We start from the raw sequence: 11,418 nt of genomic DNA on the forward strand, positions 1-11,418 counted from the left end.
CCTCGGCTGGGGCTATTAGCAGGCCAAAGACAGGTGGCCTTTTCATGTGACCTCTACTTCCTCACCCTGTGGACCTCTTTCATGGCTGCTCAAAGGCCCGCGGCCATCGTGGTTCTGGGATGCACACCTATAATCCCAGCACTCAGGATACTGAGGCAGGAAGATCTGAAGTTTGAGCCCAGTTTGAGCAATTTAGTGACTTAGCATTCCCTGTCTCAATTTAAAAGAGTTTTTTTTTTTAAGAGCAGAAGATGTAGCTCCGTGAAAACATCCCCAGTTCTGTCCCAAATATTGAAAAATAAAAAATCAATGGCCACCAACGAAGTAGAAGCTGCATGGCATCTTATAGCTTAGCCCAGGAGTCAGGAGCATCACAAGTGCTGCATTCTCTGGATGACAAGTGACTCATAAGTCCACTCAGATTCAAGCAGAGGGAAATTAGAACACAGCTCTCGATGGAGGGGTGGCAAGTTTCTAGAAGAGCATGTTAGATGAGAGGTATTATATTACCGTGATTATAATTTGTGTCTAGATATCCCCCAAAAGCCTCAGGTGGTCATAGGGCTTTTCAGAGGTAGCTGAATCTAGAGTGTGTGATGCTGGGATTAAAGGTATGTTATTAGTATATTAAAGGTATGTTATTAGAACTGGCACAGTTCTGGCTAGGATTTAGAGAGTGCTACATCTGCCCTAGGATGGGTAGCCTGTATACAATATAAGGGGCAGAAAGAGTGTTGTCTCTCCCTCTTGCTTTTGCTGTCTTCCACTGCCCTGAACAGTTGCCCTCTGCCAAGCCACCCTGCGGTGGAACCAGTGAGCTAAATAAACCTTTCCCCTTTTAACTTTGGGTGTCAGGTATTTTGTCTAAGCAACAAGAGAAAAATAACTAAGACACATGGTCATCATTGGTAACTACAATCCAATACAACTTTTTGTGCACATATGGTACTTAGGATTGAACCCAGACCTTCCTGCTGAGCTGTATCCTCGACCTTGCCTTTGGTTTTTATTATTATACAGGGTGTCACTAAGTCTAATCTATTGCCCAGTCAAGGCAATTTTTGATCCTCCTGCCTCAGCCTCCCAGAATGCTGGTATTATAAGGATGTTCCACCATACCTACCTATACCACAACCTTTAAAATACCCTTTTCTTTGAGGAGATAGGGACTAAATCACCACAATTCTAGCACTAGCCCCCATTTTAGGAGTGAGGAATCTGATCTTACAAAGATTAAGTAACAAAATTCAAGACCCCTCAACTAACAACTGGTAAAATGGGGATTTGAACCCAAATCAGATTCCAAACCTTTCTCTCCGTATCACTATATTTATTGTTCTTAAACAAAAGTAAAAACAATAGCTTGCAAACTGCCTTTATAGCCAACACTGTCTTGAATATGTTTTGTTTGTTTACTCATTCCAAAAACAAGTAATTGCTAGTATTTACTGAGATTAGTACAGTACTTACATGCAAACCCCTTACCACAGCCATATCTTCAATCCTCAGAAGCCCAGACCTAAGTGGCAGATATGATGTTCATAGGAGAAGAAACTGAAGGGACGGATGATGTAACTTCCTGAAGGTCATAACACAAGAAAGTGCCACAGCAAGGCATCTGCCTTGCATTTTCTGAAACCAGAGCAGGCTGGCAGGCATGGACAGCAAGTGGAAGCTGTTGGTTTTGCACAAAGATTGAGAGCACAGAGGATATTAGAGGCTTCTTTCCAAGTGGCACAAACCTGACTCCACCAGAATGATTTAGGAGCAAGAGAAGGCTGCAAAAACTGGACATCAGTGCCTCACACTTCATTTCTCACTAATTTCAAGGTTGTATGATGTCAAAAGATAATACATGGAGTAAAGAGATAAATCAAAAGTATCTCCTAAACTTGGAGTTCCCAGTCCAGGATGGAGTATACAAGGAATATAAATGAACACGTAAATATGAAAGAGATACAGAATGAAACAAGAGAAAAAGTATTATTCAAGCAAGAGAAAGGAAACACCTCTCTAGCTAGAAAGATCAAGGAAGACTTCCTGGAAGAAATACCAGTTGAGTAGGTTCTTAAAGAGAGTTACATGGCACAGGGGTGAAAGAGCAGAGCATTGTTTTCGCTACCTCTCACCTTTACAGGGCTTTAGCCTCAAAAAACTATCTCTTTAGAGGGGATTCAATCATACTAGTGTGTAAATGACTGATTACATTGTCAGCTACTTTCATCAGGGAACTCAGAATAGGCCTCAAGAATTTGTATAAGAGATATAAGCTCTTCTGGGGAAAACCTCGAAGAACTCCTTGTGAACTCTAATCAAATTCTGAAAATGCAAAGGTATAATTTAGACCCCACCCCCAAACGTACCCAAAAGGTATGATTACATAGGGTAAGACCCCTACTCTCCAAGGAAGAAAATTGTCAGAGACACATAACTCACCTCCAGAGAGCGCCTTCAGGGGTCCAGAAGGAAGCTAGCCATCTGTCTCCATAATGGGCTCAAAATTCCTAGCCCAGTTCCCAGTTCTTATCATCATTCTGCAGGAGGACTTTCTGCATAACCTGAGACAAATCATTCAATTTTCGAGGAACTCAATCTGCATACCCATAATTTAAGAACAATCTAGAATTAAATATTAAGTTTTTGTGGCACCTCCAGAATCCCAAGCTTCATACGAGCCAGGCATTACTTAAGAAATGCCTGCAATGATATATGTTTAAAAACTTACTAAAGCCAGGCATGGTGGTACATGCCTGTAATCCCAGCACTCGGGAGGCTGAGGCAGCAGGATTGTTGGGAGTTCGAGAACAGCCTGGGCTACAAAGTGAGCTCAAGGCCAGCCTGAACTGCATAGCAAGACCCTGTCTCAAAAAAGACAAAAAAACAAAAAAAAACTTACTAAAGACCAATAGATAAACAAATAAATACCAACATCTGACTAATCACCTTTACTTAGAGCAGTGCTGATGTAACATGGGTTTATTTCTCATTTGTATTTCAAGAATGTTGAAATCACAAAAAGTATAGATGCCAAAGAGATTTATGTGGTTTTTTAGTTTAAAAATGGAGAGGAAACTTTCTCTGTAGATAACCAAGAATATTGAGAGAAAAATAAGACATAAATTATGAAAACAAAAATCTTTTACATAGCTATCTAAAAAACACATCATGAAATCATTATGGGGGAAATGATATGAGACATAAAGAAACTGTAAATTCAGCTGATGCAGAAATTAAGTTGGTAGCACAGGTGTGCCAGTTACCCTCTACTACAGAGGATTGAAAGTTGGTGGAGGGTGTGACTGTATCTTAGGGAACATTTCATTGACTGTAATCCCTGGCTTCATAGGGCTACATAAGAAGCCCAGGAGCAAAGGCCTTGAGAGATGGCTGCTCCTGTGACTATGGGTTGTCCTTGGTTTGCTGCTGATGCCACAAGTGGTGCTGATGGAAACGGTAGGTACTGGCCCCTGCATTGCTGTCCTGCTGCGAATCTGAAGATTGCTTTCTCCCATAAGAATGGAAAAGCAAGGACACAGTGCACTGATATCCAATTCAGGAGTCCAGGGTAGAATTTCCAGTCCTAGCATTTTCTAACTAAGTGACCTGGGCAGGTTACATATTCTCTGATCATCAGTCTCTGCACGTGATGAAATGGAGATGTTGGGAGGCTTCAGTGATATACTTGGGTGAAAGCTTTTCTGTATATGGCTCTTAATATGCAGATGTAAAGCCCTCAGTTCTCTTTGTGCAATAAGGGATGATCTCAGTTAATCCACAAATAACACTTTTACACTAATTTTAATTGGTCCAGGAGGGGACACCAGGTTAAACTGCTCAGCAAGCAAGATTGGGAAAGCACAGGGAAGCTGGGCCAGGGCCAGTAGCTGGTCCTCCTCTGGGAGATTGTGAAATCCAGTTGGCTCAGAGATTTTGGAGCAAGGGTGAGATGACTCTCCTGTCTTGCTTGGGGCAGGGCTTCATGGGAAGAGGACTTGCACTGGCCTGGCAGCTACTAGAATCTACCAGATGACCAGGCTTCCATCTCCCCACCTCTTTTGTGTGCAAATGCAGGGCTCTTTCCATACACCTGCCCCAGCACTGGCCTCTCAGCCCCAGTGATGGATAATGTTCCAATAGTGAAGACTAATATTACATGCAGACCATTAGATGGGAGCAGGGCTTTCTGGGTAAGAAGCACCCCTCAGTTGCAACATTAAGACTGGAGTGGGAGAGAAGGGATAGAAAAACAGCCTGCAGGAAACCACCTTAAGTGTACATTTAAAGGGCAGTCACAGTACTTTGAAATTAGGTCACAGGTAACTTCAAAACTGAAGCAACATCTTAAAAGCATGTTATATCATAGTAAGATATCCAAAAGCTTATTTTTTGTTAGCAAAATAAGAAGATTTAACCACTTGGTGTCTATATCTCCCCAGCCACATGCATGAGGCTGACCAGCAGCCACCCCATTTATCTGGGCCAAGAAGTGTGGAGTTCACTACAATCAGTGCCCTTGGGCCATCCTCTGAAAACCCTGCCTGGCCCCTCTGTAGATGTAACTTGAAGTCCCAGGGACTGAGCTTAAAGGGTCTGAAGTGAGTAAATCTGGGTTTTAAATCTGTCTTACCACGGGGCTTTGAGCAAATATTTTAACCTCTCTCATCATGATTTTTTTCATCTGGAAAATAGATATAAATTAGTTCCTAACATATGGGTTGTCATGAGGATTAATGCATTTAGAATGATGCATAGCAGATAGTAGTCACTCAACAAATGTCAACTGTCACCCATGTTGGTATTGCCACCATCAATACTATCATTTTTCCTGCATCCACTAGGGTTTTTTGTGCATGTCATTAGATAAGACAGCACTCCTAGACCTGTGGCTCTCTCAGTCCATCCATGCAGAAGGCCAGATGACCCCATCACTACAAGCAATGAGGCATAGGCCAAGCCAACACTTAGCAGAAAGATGAGAAAGGGCCTGCTGAGTTGGGTGGAAAGAGAGATGGACCATAAGTTCCCTTCCAGCTTGAAGGCAGGTAACCAGTGGGATAGCCAGTGTTTCACACCTCAATCTTATCAAATGCTTGCATCTGTTCTATGAAACTGGCATTATTATTTCCCTCCCTGCACAAATGAGAAATGGATACTCAAGTCAAACAACTTTCCAGCAGTTCCAAGGAAGTGGAGTTAGAATTAGAGGCCAAGAAGTCTCTGAGAGAGCCTTTTCTTGATAATTGAGGAAATGTTGTGAAAGTTATCTCCCAAAATGGCATTAAAAATGCAGCTATACCTGGTTGTAGCCATTTATTCAACAAGCAAAATATATGCTCCCAAATGGATATAGTCCTATTCTTGGGCACCAGGGCATGGTCCTTAGGGTCAGGCTACACTGACCTGGACTGGGCTGGATGCTTTCCTGGAAGGCAAAGCTTTTGTCTTTGTACCCCTATGGCTGTTTCACTGCCCCATATGGTACTTCTCCTCCTTCATCTGTAGGAGGAAGAAAATGACTACACTTATCTTGTACTTTTGTTGGAAGATTGAATGAGTTTCTGCATTTGCATTAGTCTGCTTGGGCCACTATACCAAAATACCATCAACTAGGTGGCTTAAATAATAAAATTTATTTCTCATAGCCCTGGAAATTGGAAGTCCAAGATCAAGGTGTTAACCTGTTCAGTTTCTGGTGAGGGCTCTCTTCTTGACTTGCAGATGGCTACCTTCTTGTTCTACCTTCACAGAGTGGGAAGACAGTCTCTCTCTCTCTCTCTCTCTCTCTCTCTCTCTCTCTCTCTCTCTCTCTCTCTCCCTCCCTCCCTGCCTCCCTCCTTCCCTTCCCACCTCCCTCCACTTAGAACACCACTAACCCCATCACAAGGACCCCACACTCATGACCTCATCTAATCTAATTACTTTCCAAAGGTCCATCTCTGAATACCATCACCTCAAGAATTATGAATGGGAGGAGAGGGATTCTGTCCTTAGCGGAACATGTAAAGCTCTTAGAGCAATGCCTGCTGCACAGCAAGTGCTGTGTGAGCTTTGGTGCCATACCCTGCTACACTGTATTATCACTACACGTCACATTATTTTCACAGTTCTATCATGCCTCCTAAACTAGACTGTTGATTGCTTAATATAAAACCTAATACTGTACAAATGTAAACAATGGAAAGAAAAGAAAAAAAGAGGGAGGGAAGGAGGAAGAGGAGAAAAGAAAGCAATCTAACTGCAGTGGGGAAGGTGAGCTTATTCCCAGGATGACCATTCAGACACCTGTTGGCATTAAACAATTCAAATGGACAGGCTGGCAGGGAATGGAGTAGTGAAGTATATAGTATTAAAATCTACCCCTTCCATGGAGCCCGAGCTCCACCTTCTCCCATGAGGAAATGTGAGGTTTTACTCCAGCACACAGAAGTGTGGACAGGTCAGGTTTCTAGGCCCTGCTAGTCACTTGCTGAGCAACCTTGGAAAAGCAACTATTCCTGCTGAGGGAGGGAAAGGCTGCAAACTGCCTCCAGACAGGCCTGGATTTAAGCACAGGCTCTGCTCTTTCTAGCTGTGACCTTGTCCTAGTCCTGACTTTACTAGGCCTTGTTAATTTCAAGGATCAAATTTAACACCTTCCCTCTGCTCTTGTCTCTCACTCATTGTGATCCCCCGACTTCTCCAGCCACAGACGCAGACCCCGTGTTTCAGAGTCTTTGCCCCAAAAGAAGATAGTAAGTTCGTTTTCATTTTCCTTTAGGCCCTCTTGTCTTCAGCACGTTTGAAAGGCAATCAGGAAAGCTTTCAGGCCAGGTCCGAGACACTGCGCTCTGCAAAGCTCATGAGTGAGGGATGCTTTTAAGGCATTTCCAAACTCACCAGGACCCAACCAGAAGGCTGGCATTTTGCATGCATTACTGAGCCTCTCCCAGCTGTCCTGATGCTCATGCTGTTGATGGCCACTTAGAGTGAAAGCAAAGGTGAGCAGATCACAGGCTGGTGAGGACCCGTTCTTGAGCTGCAGACATGGCAAGGAAGAGAAAGCGGAAACCCACATTCCTTCTGAGGATTCTGAGGTGACTCTTGGGGGAGGTGGTATGGAGACCCTCAGGAGCATGGGAAGAAGAAGGTCTCTGTTCTATGGTTCTGAATGCACAGCCACAGCACTATAGCATCTGAGCCATAGCACAATAGCATGATTGGATCCAAAACCAGCTTTATTTAGTCTGCTCTGTGTGGCTGGATCTGTCCAGTCCCCTCACATACAGCCTCTTCCTTCGGGGAACAAAAAGTCCTCCAGTCTCTTCCACTGAAGAAAAAGGCTCAGTCCAGTGTTCAGCACAACAATCTCCTTGTTGCAACATCCCAGTTCACTTACAGTGAATCTCCTTCCCTCCCTTGGCGGGGCCCTGGTCGGGGTAGCCCTGTCTTGGAAGCTGGTCTCAGGGTTAGAAGAGGGTCAGAGGGCCTGGGAGTAGAGAGGGGACAAGCTGGTCCTTGCCTGACTGGCTCCCTTGGCTGCTGCATAGACGCGTCTGGCTTGGCCAATCTTCTTCCTCCAGGCCCACTCCTGACTGCCTTGAAGGCCTCAGTGCTAGAAAGAGTCCCCGAACTTCTCCTCACCCAGACATAAACCTCTCCTCTGGCTCCTCACCTGTGATCCTTTCTCATTCTGTGCCACCTGCAGCTTTCTTCCCCCTGTCTTTTGTTCTCCAGGTGCTCCTTGCTGTGAGCAGATGGAGCTCGCCTGGGCCTGCCCTGTTGCTTAGGGAGTAGAGAGATTCTGGTGCTGAGAAATTCTGCAAGACAGGCCATGCTTGCCTCAGCACCCTGCCTGCGTGGGAGCCAAGATCTTTCACCCCTTAGATTTCTCATACGTGAGCTGGACATCAGGGCAAAGTGTCCCCCATGCTCCACAGTGACATATGAATTTCTCTGAGCGTTCTCAGGGAAGTCTTGTCCCTGGGCACAGAGCCCCTGGGGCCAGGTTGGATCTCAAAGTTGTCCAGTGGCTCCTCCCAGATCCCCAAGGCCACAGTGATTCTTTTAAGATCGGGCTAAGTGATTACTATGTCTGTCCAAATTCGGTTTGGAACTGGGAGTATTGGCTACCCAAGAAGTTGTTTTGGTTTTGTTTTTGTTTTGCTTTGTTTTTCAATCCTGGGGCTTGTGCATGTGAGCTAAGTACCTTAGCACTGAGTTACATTCCCAGCACATTTTTTAAAAGTTTATTTTGGGACAGGATCCTGCTAAGTTGCCCGGGCTATACTTGAACTTGCCACCCCCTAGTATCTGAGATTACATGTGCACATTGCCATCCCCGGCTCTGAAGATTTTTAGCAGAAACAAAGACAAACATAAAGTCAGAAAAAAACAAGCAGAAAAGAACATAAAGTAGAAAAAAAACAAACACAAAGTCCTTTATGATCCTTTGTTTTGTAATAGTCCAAAACTGAGCAGAACAGAATAAAAAATGACTCATGGATTAGTACAATTTAAATACAATTTCACAAGGAGTATTTCATTTTCTAAAGAAAGAATGTGCTGCTGATAAAAACATAATGTTAACCATAGTCAGTGCTGGGCAGTGTGTCAACAGGTATTTGTTATTATTCATTGTAGTTTTGAGATGTCTTTAAAAAGAAAGAAAAGTCCATATCCAACAAGACAGAAAAGAGACACTTGTCTATTCCCTCATTTGTTTATTTATGTAGCAACATTTATTGAGCACTTACACGAACTCTACGTAGGATCCTAAGGATCCACTGACAAAGTGACCTGGGACCCTGCCTAAGGGAGCACAGATCACTTAGGGGCTTTTAGATGGCACCTGCTTTTAATGCAATGACATTCCAATGTGCAGGCATTTAATTTAAGCAGTGTGATAAGCAGAAAAGGGTCCCAAAGGTATCCTACCCTCAAGCCCAGCCCTATCCATGTGCTATCTTTTGTGGCAAAGGAGACTTTGCAGATGTGATTAAATTAAGGCTCCTGAGATGGGGAGATTTGACCTGGATTATCTGAATGGGCCTGATGGGACCCCAAGGGTGCTATAAGTGAAAGAGAGGCAGAAGAATCAGAGTCAGAGGTAGGAGCAGAGGTACCTAAGGTTACTGTCCTGGCAGCTGCAAGGAAGCATTAGCCAAGGAATGTCAGCAGCCTCCACAAGCTAGGAAACACAGGAAATAGATTCTCCCTCAGCGCTTCCAGAAGTAACCCAGCCCTTGCCCGTACTTTGATTCTACCGCCACGAGACCTAATGATCTCTGAAATCCTACAATGTTAAATTCATGTTGTTTCATGTCTTTAAAGGTGTGGACATTTGCTACAGCTCCAGTAGGAAACTAATGTAAGTTGTCTCAATTGAAATCATTCAGCAAAGCAAGATCAGGGAGAGCATAAAAGAAAAATAATATGTAATATAAAGATTTCAGCTGGGCGTGGTGGTGCATGCTTGTAACCCCAGCATTCAGTAGGCAGTGGCAAGAAGATCACCAAGTTCGAGGCCAGCCTGAGCTATAGAGCATGATCCTGCCTCTAAAAACAACAACAAACAGTTTTTAAAAAGGTCAGCAAGTCAGCCCACTTTGCTGCCAACAGGTTGTGCCCTGAGCAGCCGTGAAGTGGGCTACTTGATGTTTTTCTGTACAGTATTTGGTCTCAGCTGTAGTGTGAGCATTTTGTCATACTTACAGCTTTATGGGAGTTTCAGAGATGATGACAACTACCTGCAACTTCCTTGAGTTTAGAGTTTAAGCCTTCGGTGAGTGGCATGATTCTACTGGAATTGAGAGACAATTGAATTGAGTGGTTAAGGGCTTCAGATGTGGCGTCAGACAGACCCGACTTGGGCCCTTCCTCTGAAACTTACTAGTCATGCAGCCTTCGACAAACTACTGAATTCCCACAGCCTCAGTTTCTCAATCTATGAAATGGATAAATAATGACTTATTGTCCTACTTTGCAGTAAGGGTTAAATTAGAGAATGCACATAAAGCATATGGCACATAGTAACCCACAAGTAAATAATCATAGTAAGTACAATTTGAATCGTTATTGGGATTATCTCTGCTGTTGGAATAGGATTGTACTCCAAAGGCTAATTTGCCTCCCAGACAATGTGTCTACCTCCAGCACCCACTGCATAAGCTTATTATTAATAAGCTTCCCAATCTTATTGGTTAAGTAGGCAAAGTCTTGAAAAACAATTGGGTCCTCTGGGGAAAATAATGAAAGTGGTCCTTGGTAGTAAAAAGGATCAATATCAAAGATATTATTATCATAGAAATATGACACACTGACTCATAAAATGGGAAACTCAGGTACCCAAAGACCGTGTCTCACCCTCAAAAAGATAATAATGCTGATATCTTCTTAAGAAGATAGCAATGAGTGTCAAAAATTTATAGACTATGATCAGCAGATAGCTCCATGTATTCAATGCTAAACAAATGTGGATAGTACTTCTGTGATTCTCCTCCAAACCCAAGCCAAATTCCCAGGATTTTACCACTGTGGCAGACTCCATGTGACTCTTCTTTGAGAGTAGCTTTCAGGGAGCTCATTTCTGAGCTTCTCATGGAAGTCTCTATGGGAATCACAAGATCAGTTCCTCTTCCTCCTGGCAGAGTCAGGGAGATGTCACTGTCTCCCACTCAGCTCAGTATGTCCACCAGATCTGGCCCCAGATAACTCAGGACTGTATCTACATCTTTGGAAAGGAAAAGACACCTCTCCACTAAGAAACCTAGAGCCAACATTATTTCCTTACAACTTGGGGTTAGGGGCCTGAAGGAAATATTTTGTTAAATGGCTAACCCCAATTGATCACCAATAACACTGAATTATACACATAGCCATTTAGTAGATAAGAAATATATAGACCATAAAAGGCTTCTCCTGTCTTTATATCTACCAATAGCTCAGAGCACAGCTGTGTTCAGTGTAAGGACATATTGCTATTGTTTGCTATATGGTTGCTAGTGCCAATCAGATGAAAAGGCCATTAGTTACCTATAGTTTAGGTTGTGAGTCTATATTGGTCCTATTGGTCATGTCTTACTTGAGCATTTAGTTAATATTGGCTGATTTCTGTTTTTGGTCATGTAAGAAGGCTATTTAAATTTAGTAGAATGGAAAATTGTGTTTATGTTTACTGTTTAATTTGCAAAGCTTATTTCATGGTTTCTTTCCTTTTAAAAACTTCCTTTAAATTGTCAAGAGTCATAATGAAGAAATATAAACTAATCAAAAATATCAACATATCCCAGTACTTGGGGGGCCAAGGCAGGAGGATCACTGAGAATTCAAGGCCAGCCTGAACTGTACAGCAAGAGTCTTCTCCAAAAAGAAAAATCAATATAAACATAAGTTCCTTATTTGCTCTTTTGGATCATAATTAAACATATGTTCCTATTTTAA

This window comes from Chinchilla lanigera, unplaced genomic scaffold (genome assembly GCF_000276665.1).
Source record: "Chinchilla lanigera isolate Chin_1 unplaced genomic scaffold, ChiLan1.0 scaffold00013, whole genome shotgun sequence".
In the NCBI taxonomy this organism is placed as follows: domain Eukaryota; kingdom Metazoa; phylum Chordata; class Mammalia; order Rodentia; family Chinchillidae; genus Chinchilla; species Chinchilla lanigera.